The following is a 12946-nucleotide window of genomic DNA, read 5'->3' as shown; positions in this document are numbered from 1 at the left end:
AAAATTTTCTATAGAAATAAAATTTTGACAAAATTTTCCATAGAAATAAAATTAATTTTTTATGTTTGGTAGATTTTTAGTAACATTTTTTTCAAATTATGGCACACTCTTTTTGGCACGAGTGGCAACTGTGATGCTGAGTCCCGTAGGAATGGCCCATGGCCGAAATATTTGTCTTCAATAGCTTCAATGCATCTTTAGGTAATTTTCCCGATAGTATTCGACTTCAATTTTGACACAACGAACGAGAAATACCAAAGGAAGTGATCGTCGGCCAACACGGCAGACTGAATCCTATATATTACAAACCGGAATGCCAATCCTATTATACCCTCCATCCTATGGTGGAGGATCTGAAAAACATCAACTCAAATAACAATGAATCAATGTACATAAAAAGTCAACCAATTGTGTATATCAGATTGTATCACCATTCAAGCAAAAACAAGACAGTAACAAAAAAAAATCGATTAATCTTCCATTGAATTTCTGGATAGAAATAGAAAAAGGAAACCAGAAATGAATCCTTTTCATCCCAGTACAAACAAGTAAAGCATAACAATAAAAGAAGAAAAAACCAAACGAAACGAAACACAATTAAAAGTCCAATTATTGAAATAAACCCTGACCGAAATAAAGTCCCCTTGGGGAAAATGTATGTATATAAATAAATTTGGTTAATTAACTTTGATGATTTTTATCTGTCAAAAACACGAATCTTTAATTATGTCAAAAAAATTTGTATTATTATTTTTTCTATTAGCATATAATTACAAAATGTTTAAAACACACATTTGCCTCAAGTCATAAACAGTTAAATAATTTGCCAATTTTCCATAGATAATATAGATGTTTTCCATACAAATAATAAAGAGAAATAATTAAATTCATAATAACCAGCTACTATAGTTAGTGGTTGTTGCTTTTTGTTCCATCCACATGGCCATGGACAATGGATATGGATGCTTATGTGTGTTCTCTCTAAGAGTCCATTTATGGTCATTTGTTTTATTGCGTTTCATTGTGTTTGTTTATTGTTAACATATTATTATCTATAATTGAAATTATTTTTCAACAATTAAATTTTTGGGGGCAATCATTCCCCAAACGGTAATTTTGGCCTACCGTAGAATATTTTGCACACATTCATGTGTCTATGAGTGTGCATGTGTTTGTGTGCGAGAGAATCAGAGATTGTATCAGCAAGGACTCATATAATGAGCACTACAATTGTTTTTATTTTCACTCACACACACACATACACTCACATGCTTGTTGACCATATGACATACTGATCTCTGAGTGTTAAGAGTATTGCGCACATTGGGTCCCATTGCCATTGTTTAAATCAGGAAATGTAAACAAAACTATTTTGATTGGCATTAATCCAACCAAAAAGAATTTGTTCGATATTTATTTTCAGACATTGTGCCGGTCAATGAACAATGACATGCAATGGTTTTTGTCTTTTTTTAATTGTAATCTTGCGAAAAATCCTATCCCAAAAAAAAAATACGTTTACTTCCACGTTCAAATATCAAGAGTTTACTTAAAGTTTATGTAGTGAAACCGTTTTTACTATACCTTAATATAAAACTTGCCTATGGGAAATTGGTGGAAATTGCCACTGACTGACCTATTACAGGACTAAAATCCAATTGGATCTAATTTAACAAATTATCAGAATGAGATACTGTTCAACATATTCCAAAACTTTTTCCCTTTTGAAGCCCACGGGATGCTCAAAATTAACAAGATACCTAAGTTACCAAAAAACTACCAAACAAAAAAATTTTATTTCTCTAGAAAAATTTGTCAAAATTTTATTTCTATAGAAAATGTTGTCAAAATTTTATTTGTATAGAAATTTTTGTCAACATTTTATTTCTATAGAAAATTTTGTCAAAATTGTATTTCTATAGAAAATTTATTAACATTTTATTTCTATAGCAAATTTTGTCAAAATTTTCTTTCTCTAGATAATTTTGTCAACATTTTATTTCTATAGAAAATGATGTCAAAATTGTGGTTCTATAGAAAATTTTGTCAAAATTTTATTTCAATAGAAAAATTTTCAAAGTTTTATATCTATAGAAAATTTTGTCAAAAAGTTGTTTCTATAGAAAATTTTCTCAAGATTTTATTTGCATAGAAAATTTTGTCAAAATTTTATTTCCATAGAAATTTGGTCAACATTTTATTTCTGTAGAAAATGTTGTCAAAATTGTGTTTCTATAGAAAATTTTGTCAAAATTTTATTTCTGTAGAAGATTTTGTCAAAATTGTGTTTCTATAGAAAATTTTATCTCTATAGAAAATTTTATCACAATATTATTTCTATAGAAAATTTTGTCAAAAATTTATTTCTCTAGAAAATTTTGTTAACATATTATTTCTATAAACAAATTTTTGCACAGTTTTATGTCCCTATGGAAAATTTTGTCAAAACTTTATTTCAATAGGAAAAGAGATATGTTTGTACAAATTTATTTCGGCAATGGCCGGCTATCATAAACCTTTTTTCGGAAGGTTCAAGTGCGGTTCACTTTGGGTTTAGTGAACTGCCTGAATTTATTCTGATAATTGGTTGATAGTTTTGGTTGATAGTAGAGGATGCTGATGAGGAATGCGGTAATTCCGAAACGTGCGTCCATCCAACCATCTTGCAGTCTATAGGGCTTTGTCCAAATAAATTTGACAAACATTCTTTTCCTCTGTTGGTTAAGCTACTCTTGTAGTTTAGTCAACTCAATGGTTTTAAAGCTGAGATCAAACCAACAAATATGATTAAAGTACAAACCAACAATAAAAAAAAACGAAAGAAAATATTGTCAACATTTTATTTCTATAGAAAATTTTGTCAAAGTTTTATTTCTATAGATAATTTTGTCAAAATTTGATTTCTTAGAAAATGTTGTCAAAATTGTGGTTTTATAGAAAATGTTGTCAAAATTTTATTTCAATATAAAATTTTTGCAAAATTTTATCTCTATAGAAAATGTTGTCTAAATTTTATCTCTATAGAAAATTTTGTCTAAATTTTATTTCTGTAGAAAATTTTGTCAAAATTTGATTTCTATAGAAAATGTTGTCAAAATTGTGGATTTATAGAAAATGTTGTCAAAATTTTATTTCAATAGAAAATTTTTGCAAAATTTTATCTCTATATAAAATTTAGTCTAAATTTTATCTCTATAGAAAATTTTGTCTAAATTTTATTTCTATAAAAAAATTTGTCAAAAATTTGTTTCTATAGAAATTTTGTCAAAATTTTATTTCTGTAGAAAATTTTGTCAAAATTTTATTTCTATGGAAAATTTTTGACAAAATTTTATTCCTATAGAAAATTTTGTCAACATTTTATTTCTATAGTAAATATTTGCACAGCTTTATTTTTCTATGGAAAATTTTGTCAAAATTTTATTTTAATAGAAAATATTGTCAACATTTTATTTCTCTAGAAAATGTTGTCAGAACTTTATTTCTATAGAAATTTTTTTCAATATATTATTTCTATATAAACATTTAGTAAATTTTTTTTTTTCTATAAAAAATATTGTCAACATTTTATTTCTATAGAAAATTTTGTAAAAATTTTATTTCTATAGAAAAATTTGTAAAAATTTTATTTCTATAGAAAATTTGTCAAAATTTTATTTCTATAGCAAATTTTGTCAAAATTTTAATTCTCTAGAAAATTTTGTCAAAATTTTATTTCTATAGAAAATTTTGTCAAAATTTTATTTCTATAGAAAATTTTGTCAAAATTTTATTTCTATAGAAAATTTTAACAAAATTGTGGTTCTATAGAAAATTATGTCAAAATTTAATTTCAATAGAAAATTTTTCAAAATTTTATCTCTATAGAAAATTTTGTCAAAAAGTTGTTTCCATAGAAAATTTTCTCAAGATTTTATTTGCATAGAAAATTTTGTCAAAATTTTATTTGCATAGAAATTTGGTCAACATTTTATTTCTGTAGAAAATGTTGTCAAAATTGTGTTTCTATAGAAAATTTTGTCAAAATTTTATTTCTGTAGAAGATTTTGTCAAAATTGTGTTTCTATAGAAAATTGTATCTCTATAGAAAATTTTATCACAATATTATTTCTATAGAAAATTTTGTCAAAAATTTATTTCTTATTATGTCAAAATTTTATTTCAATAGAAAATTTTTCAAAATTTTATCTCTATAGAAAATTTTCTCAAAATGTTCTTTCTATAGAAAATTTTGTCAAGATTTTATTTGCATAGAAAATTTTGTCAAAATTTTATTTCTATAGAAATTAGGTCAAAATTTTATTTCTGTAGAAAATGTTGTCAAACTTGTGTTTCAATAGAAAATTTTGTCAAAATTTTATTTCTGTAGAAAATTTTGTCAAAATTGTGTTTCTATAGAAAATTTTATCTGTATAGAAAATTTTATCAAAATATTTTTTCTACAGAAAATTTTGTCAAAAATTTATTTCTCTAGAAAATTTTGTTAACATTTTATTTCTATGAAAAAAATTTGCACAGTTTTATTTCTCTGTGGAAAATTTCGTCAAAACTTTATTTCTATAGAAAATTTTCTTTTTGGGAAAAGATATATGTTTGTACAACTTTATTTCGGCAATGGCCGGCTATCATAAACCTTTTTTCGTCAAAACTTTATTTCTATAGAAAATTTTCTTTTTGGGAAAATATATATGTTTGTACAAATTTATTTCGGCAATGGCCGGCTATCATAAACCTTTTTTCGGAAGCTTCAAGTGCTGTTCACTTTGGGTTTAGTAAACTGCCTGAATTTATTCTGTTAATTGGTTGATAGTTTTGGTTGATAGTACAGGATGCTGATGAGGAATGCGGTAATTCCGAAACGTGCGTCCATGCAACCATCATGCATTCCATTTGGGCTTTGCCCAAATAAATTTGACAAACATTTTTTTCCTCTGTTGGTTAAGCTACTCTTGCAGTTTAGTCAACTCAATGGTTTTAAAGCTGAGATCAAAACAACAAATATGATTAAAGTACAAACCAACAATAAAAACAAAAACGAAAGAAAATATTGTTAACATTTTATTTCTATAGAAAATTTTGTCAAAATTTTATTTCAATAGAAATTTTTTGCAAACTTTAATCTCTATAGAAAATTTTGTCAAAATTGTTGTTCTTTAGAAAATTTAGTCAAAATTTTATATAGAAAATTTTTGCAAAATTTTATTTCAATAGAAAATTTAGTCAAAATTTTATATAGAAAATTTTTGCAAAATTTTATTTCAATAGAAAATTTTGTCAAAATTTTATTTCTATAGAAAATTTGTCAAAATTTTATTTCTATAGAAAATGTAGTCAAAATTTTATTTCTCTAGAAAATTTTTGCAAAAGTTTATGTGTATAGAGAATGTTAGCAAAATTGTTGTTCTATAGAAAATTTTGTCAAAATTTTATTTATATAGAAAATTTTGTCAAAATTTTATTTCTATAGAAAATGTAGTCAAAATTTTATTTCTCTAGAAAATTTTTGCAAAAGTTTATGTGTATAGAGAATGTTAGCAAAATTGTTGTTCTATAGGAAATTTTGTCAAAATTTTATTTATATAGAAAATTTTGTCAAAATTTTATTTCTATAGAAAAGTTTTGCAAAAGTTTACTACTATAGAAAATGTTGTCAAAATTTTATATAGAACATTTTTGCAAAATTTTATTTCAATTAAAATTTTTTTGAAAAATTTTATTCTCTATAGAAAATTTTGCCAACATTTTGTTTCTATACAAAGTTTTTGCACAGTTTTATTTCTCCATGAAAAATTTTTTTAATTTTTTTTTTAAATAGAAAATATTGTCAACATTTTACTTCTCTAGAAAATTTTGTGAAAATTTTATTTTTAATGAAAAATGTTCCCAAATTTTATTTCTATAGAAAATTTTAGCAAAATTTTATTTCAATAGAAAATTTTGTCAAAATTTTGTTTCTATAGAAAATGTTGTCAAAATTTTATTTATATAGAAAATTTGTCAAAATTTTATTTCTATAGAAAATTTTTGCAAAATTTTATTTCAATAGAAAATTTTGTCAAAATATTATTTTTTTAGAAAATGTTGCCAAAATTTCTTTTCTACAGAATATTTTATCACAATTTTGTTGTTTTTTTTTTGTAGAAAATATGTGGTGAAAATTTTTATTTCTCCATAAAAATGTTGTCAAAATTTTATTTCTCTTTATGAAATACATCTTAGTTGAAAAAAAATATTTTGCAAAATCTAGAAAAATAAAGAATTCTACCAATCAATTAAACAGTAATCTACATTACCACAATGTACTGAATAGTCTAAGTGAGCCTGAAACTTAATCGGGCTGCAACTTTAACCTACCAACTGTGGTCCTAAAGTATAACTTTACCTCGTGAATGACAAACCCATGTTTAAGTGGCCAGTCCCTTCCATACGTTTTGATCAGAACTGGGACTCATCCATACACATCATGGACTTTTCTTTAGGGTACTAAATTGTTACACAGTTTTAAACCGGACCCTACGAAAAATGGATAAACCGTTGGACGGTGCCAAACATTGCGGCCACAAACCATGGACACTCCAAGATAACTCAGTACCATGGTAGGATGTTGAAATCGTTTACAGTTAATTAGTGTATATTTTGGGCTTTTTGGAAAACAGATCGGCTTAGCAATCGGTTTGCCATTTGAGAATTTTGTAAAATATTATTGTTGTTTTTATTTCTGCTTGAAACCATCCCAGCAAAAACTCTCATTACCTGGTAATCTTGTAGGTAAGCCTATTTAAAAATTAATAACCACTTATTAATTGGCATCGCTTCAGATTACATTTACATAGGCATGTCCTAGAAGGAAAGTACTTCTCCCCAGGCATACTTTAGGCCATAAAATAAGTAGTGCATTTAAAGCATATAATCCCCTAATATGTAATGACTTATTCGTAGATACACCAAAGCTAGCAAAATAGCCACTTATTGTCTGAGACAACCAAATCTCGAAAATATTGATTTCTATCGCCGATTACAATGGATCAAAATATGGCGAGTGATGATGTAATTGAAGAACTACTAGACTAGAAACGAATATTGTATAAACAAAAAATCTAATAAATAATCTAAATAAGATGCAAATTAATTTCACACTTAAAATAGAAATAAATGTAGGTTGTTTAAGGGAGTTGGATTCGTGAATTACGTTATAAATATGCAATAGCCAATTCACATAAGGTTCGAAATCTACTAAAAGTGGATTTTAAGTCTCTTTTTCATTTGAAATTTAGTTTAAGCGCATTTTGGAAGTGTAATGTGAATGAGGTATAAAAAAGCATTTATTTAAAACCTAATATGATAATGTTATTAAACACAATTATTATGAAATATTTGTGACAAAAATTTCTTAAGAAAAAATTTTCAGAATTACCGTTACATTACATATTCTTTTTGATTTCTTATGTAAGTGCTCGATTATGTGAATAATTATACCTAATGGTACCATCATTTATTCTATTTTATTAATTCGTTAACTACAACTGCCTAAAAATTTGAGAATAACAATTCGAAAATTAGCGAGAAGTATTTATTTTTGTCATTACAAGTTAGTCATTATAACTCGCCGCAATGTAATGCAACGTGTAATGACAGCTTTACTCCTGGTAATGTCAATTGTAATGAGATGTGGTTACCTAGTTTTTGCTGGGATACACTGATTTAACTACAAGAGTAGAAATGATATTCTACTTGACCAACATGACCTAACATACATAAATCGTAAAATATTATTAGCTAATGTTCTGTAAGAAACAAGCTTAAAAAATGGTCAAAAATCGGTATTTTTAGAAATTCCAAATTAAAGAGTCTATAACTTTTAATTTAAATCAAATAGGTGCACAATTGTTTTGTGTACCTATTTTTGTTCAAACAAAAATCCACCCAAAAATATTGTAAATATTTTGAAAAAAAAGGCTCATATCTCACGAACTATTAGAAATATTCGCACACCAGCCATAAAGTGGCAAACTTCGAGAAAAATACCTCAGCAAACAAAAGATTATATTGATATCTTTATCCATTCAAAAGTTGCAGATTTAAAAAAAAAAAATATTTTGAACTTTCAATTCAAACAAATATAAACTGATTCTAAAATTTGATATTATTTCCGCCATCTTCTGCATTTGGACAATTAAATCGATTTATTATATATTTGAGAATTTACATCCCAGTAATATATCGATTAAAGATTTAAAAATGTGTCTATTTTATTCATGAAATTCTTATTTTCTATGGCATCAATATTAAAAAGCATGTACAATTTCCAAACATCGTATGGGCGTTAAACTTAAGTGCCCACTTCCAAACATCGCATACGATAAATTTCCCTGAAGACTCTAGATCTGGAGCCATGTAGGAAAATTAGGGTTGCTAGAGCCAACCAATATCGGCACATGACCCATTATAACTGATTTCCATACTCAAAATGAATGTAAAAAAAATAGTGAACATGTGTCAACACTCATGGCAAAATCTCTCACATAACTACAAGAAGAAAATATAATGGCATAATTCAATTTTATCAGAATTTCATCTTATAGAAAAATTTATTCAAGTCTATTTTTTTCACGATATTCTAACTGGCTTATTAATATCATCATTCTTATAAATATAATCAAGAATTGTTTTTGATTTCCTCGAATTTAATAAATAACATCAAACATCCTTAACACAAGCAAACAATATCCCTGCGAAGAAACATCATTAAATGACACTCATATAGAATGTAAGCCATCCTTAAATACTTACATACATTTTCATATGTATGCATGTGATAGTATAGTAGGTATTTTGGAATTTACATCCCGGTAATATATCTTGAGCTGTTTTTCTTATTAAGTGAAATCTACTTTAAATTGGAAAAACACAAATAAAATATAAGAACGTGTTTTTTTTTGCCATTGCCATGCCCTAATATGTATGCTATCTTTCTTTCTACTTCTTCTTCGAATATGTGGGAATGTTTGTTTTTCATTCAAGTTCCCATTGTACAAACTCACATGCCATACACACACAAAAACACTCTTACATGAAGATACTCCTCATTCCGTAATAACATGAAATTATACAGAAGTAGATTTTGTAGGAAGATTGACATTGAAGTGATTTAAGCTCTGCATAACAAAAAAATATCTAAACCAGCATTTCACATACATTCAAATTACACCCATTCTCAGTATTCTCAGAGGCTATATCCCCATGCTATCATTTTCTCCCTCCTTCTCACACTCTCTCCCTTTCTCTTTGGCATGTTTTTGCTAACATTTTGCTAAATGTTCTTGAGGGTGAGCTTATCATGTAAAATGGAATATCATTTGCAAAAAAGACGAATGCTTATATATTCAAGCACTCTCTCACACAGAGGACACTCACACACAAACACATGAGAGTGGATTTCTACACTTGCAAATCTCTTCTCAACAACAATCGTCGTAAGATAAATGTTTAGATACTTAGCCCTACTACAGTGGCAAATTGTGAGTTCATCCATCACATTATTCAAATACTCACACTTGAACTTGTGCTCTTTACGCTGCTGCATTCCAGGAACAGCGTTGGGAGCCCATCACCATGAAAAGTATAAACATCATTCTGAGGATTTTCTGGTATTCAATTTACATGTAATAAACTGTAAAGCACATGTTATTATTCGGGTGCCCTTGCCGAAAAATTAATGTTTAATATTTGAGAAAAGTTTTCGCTAATTAAATTTAATATATTTTTGAAATTAGTTACTGCAACAACGGGAGAAAATTTTGCCAAGGAGATCATATACAATACACGGCAAAACATTTTGCTTTTCTCTGGTAAACCCAATATAGTTTTTATTTCGGAAGAACCATATCAAAAATATCCTTAGATCCCCTTGACAATAATGTATTATATGTATCTAAATACAGTGCAGTGTTATCATGTTCCCCTAGAAATAAATTATTGATAAAAGTTGCTATAGAAAAAAAATTATGACTAAATCTTCTGTAGAAATAAAATTTTGACAAAATTTTCTACAGAAATAAAATTTTGACAAAATTTTCTAAAGAAATTAAATTTCGACAAAATTTTCTAAAGAAATTAAATTTTGACAAAATATTCATAAGAATAAAATTTTACAAAATGTTCTATAGATATTCATTTTGACAACATTTTCTAAAAAAATAAAATGGACAATTTTTTTTATAGAAATAAACTTTTCTATAGAAATAAATTTTTGACAAAATTTTCTATAGAAATAAAATTTTGAAAAAAAAATGTTCATAATTACGGATCAAACGCTGCAAAATAAATTTTTTATTTGATAGTTTTTTGGTAAAATTTTCTTAAAATTTCGGTAGATTATTTGTATCTCGAGTTGCAACCGCGGCTGCCTCTCAAGTCAAAAATAATCTACAAAAATTTGGAGATTATTTTAACAAACAAAACAAATTTATTTTGCAAAATTTTATTTCTACAGAAATTTTCAAAATTTTATTTTATAGTGGCAGTCGGGGTTGCAACTCGAGCCAAAAAAAAAATCAACCGAAATTTTAAGAAAATTTTAGCAGAATAAAAAATTTTGCCAACATTTTATTTTCTACAGAAAATTTTGTCAACATTTTATTTTCTATAGAAAATTTTGCCAAAATTTTATTTTCTATAGAAAATTTTGCCAAAATTTTATTTCTATAAAAAATTTTGTCACAATTTTATTTTCTATAGAAAATTTTGTAAAATTTTATTTTGTATAGGAAATTTTGGCAAAATTTAATTATTTATAGAAAGATTTGCCAAATTTCTTTTCTATACAAAATTTTGTCAAAATTTCATGTCTATATAAAATTTTGTCAAAATTTTATTTTTATAGACAAATTTACCTAAATTGTATTTCTATAGTAAATTTTGTCAAAATTTTACATCCATAGAAAATTTAGCTAAGATTTTATTTCTATAGAAAAATTTGTCAAAATTTTATTTCTATAGAAAATTTTGTCAAAATTTTGTGTCTATAGCAAATTTTGTCAAAAGTTTACTTTCTATAGAGAAATTTTGTCAAAATTTTATTTCTGTAGAATTTTTTCAAATTTTATTTCTATAGAAAATTTTGTCAAAATTTTATTTCCATAGAAAATTTTGCCAAATTTTTATTTCTATAGAAAATTTTGTAAAATTTTATTTTCTATAGAAAATTTTGTAAAATTTTATTTTCTATACAAAATTTTGTAAAATTTTATTTTCTATAGAAAATTTTGTCAAAATTTAATTATTTATAGAAAATTTTGTCAAAATTTCATGTCTATATAAAATTTTGTCAACATTTTATTTCTGTAGAAAATTTTGTCAAAATTTTATTTCCATAGAAAATTTTGCCAAATTTTTATTTCTATAGAAAATTTTGTAAAATTTTATTTTCTATAGAAAATTTTGTAAAATTTTATTTTCTATACAAAATTTTGTAAAATTTTATTTTCTATAGAAAATTTTGTCAAAATTTAATTATTTATAGAAAATTTTGTCAAAATTTCATGTCTATATAAAATTTTGTCAACATTTTATTTCTGTAGAAAAATTTGCCAAAATTGTATTTTTATAGAAATTTGGCAAAATTTTATTTCTGTAGAAAATTTTTTAAAAATTTTATTTCTATATAAAATTTTGTCGAAATTTTATTTCTATAGACAATTTTTTCAAAACTGTATTTCTATAGTAAATTTTGTCAAAATTTTATCTCCATAGAAAATTTAGCTAAGATTTTATTACTATAGAAAAATTTATCAAAATTGTATTTCTTTAGAATTGTGTCAAAATCTTATTTCTATAGAAAATTTTGTCAAATTTTATTTCTGTAGAAAATTTTGTCAAAATTTTATTTCTATCGAAAATTTTGTCAAAATTTTATTTCTATAGACAATTTTGTAAAATTTTATTTTCTATAGAAAATTTTGTAAAATTTTAGTTTCTTTACAAAATTTTGTAAAATTTTATTTTCTATAGAAAATTTTGCCAAAATTGTATTTCTACAGAAATTTGCCAAAATTTTATTTCTGTAGAAAATTTTGTAAAAATTTTATTTCTATAGAAGATTTTGTCAAAATTTTATTTCATATTTGTTGTTTTTATCTCAGCTTTAAAACCATTGTGTTGACTAAACTACAAGAGTAGCTTATGATTGAAGTACAAACCCACAATAAAAATCAAAACACGAATGAAGTAAGAGGAAGAACTCTCAAAATAAACCTAACCAACCTCTCTTAAATCGATGATTTGATGGTGGCAAAGGAAAAGAGAAATGTTTGTATGAATTCATTTCGGCATAAGCCGGCTTTCATAAACCTTTTTATCGGAAGGTTCAAGTGTGGTTCACCATGGGTTTAGTGAACTGCCTGAATTTATTTTGATAATTGGTTGATAGTTTTGCTGCAAGTAGAGGATGCTGATGAGGAATGTGGTAATTCCGAAACGTGCGTTCATCCAACCATCTTGCAGTCTATAAGGCTTTGCCCAAATAAATTTGACAAACATTCTTTTCCTCTGTTGGTTAAGCTACTCTTGTAGTTAGCCAACACAATGGTTTTAAAGCTGAGATCAAAACAACAAATATGATTGAAGTACAAACCCACAATAAAAATCAAAACACAAAATTTTATTTCTCTAGAAAATTTTGTCAAAAATTTATTTCTATAGAAATTTGGCAAAATTTTATTTCTATCGAAAATTTTGTCAAAGTTTTATTTCTATATAAATTTTTGTCAAAATTGTATTTCTATAGTAATTTTTCACTTTAATTTCGATAACAAATTTTGTCTAAACTTTACTTTCTATAGAAAAATTTTGTCAAAATTTTATATCTATAGAAATTTGGCAAAATTTTATTTTTATCGAAAATTTTGTCAAAATTGTATTTCTATAGTAAATTTTGTCAACATTTTAT

The 12946-nt window shown here is 25.4% G+C and overlaps 1 protein-coding gene across 9 annotated transcripts in view; it reads left to right on the top strand.

Moving 5' to 3' along the window:
• The window catches only part of tmod (tropomodulin), a 545171-nt gene that overhangs the window by 226633 nt on the left and 305592 nt on the right, over positions 1-12946 (top strand). The gene's annotated exons all lie outside the window — the stretch shown is intronic.

Source organism: Haematobia irritans, chromosome 1 (assembly GCF_050003625.1).
Source record: "Haematobia irritans isolate KBUSLIRL chromosome 1, ASM5000362v1, whole genome shotgun sequence".
Lineage (NCBI taxonomy): Eukaryota > Metazoa > Arthropoda > Insecta > Diptera > Muscidae > Haematobia > Haematobia irritans.
This window is presented reverse-complemented; position numbering and strand designations above follow the sequence as displayed.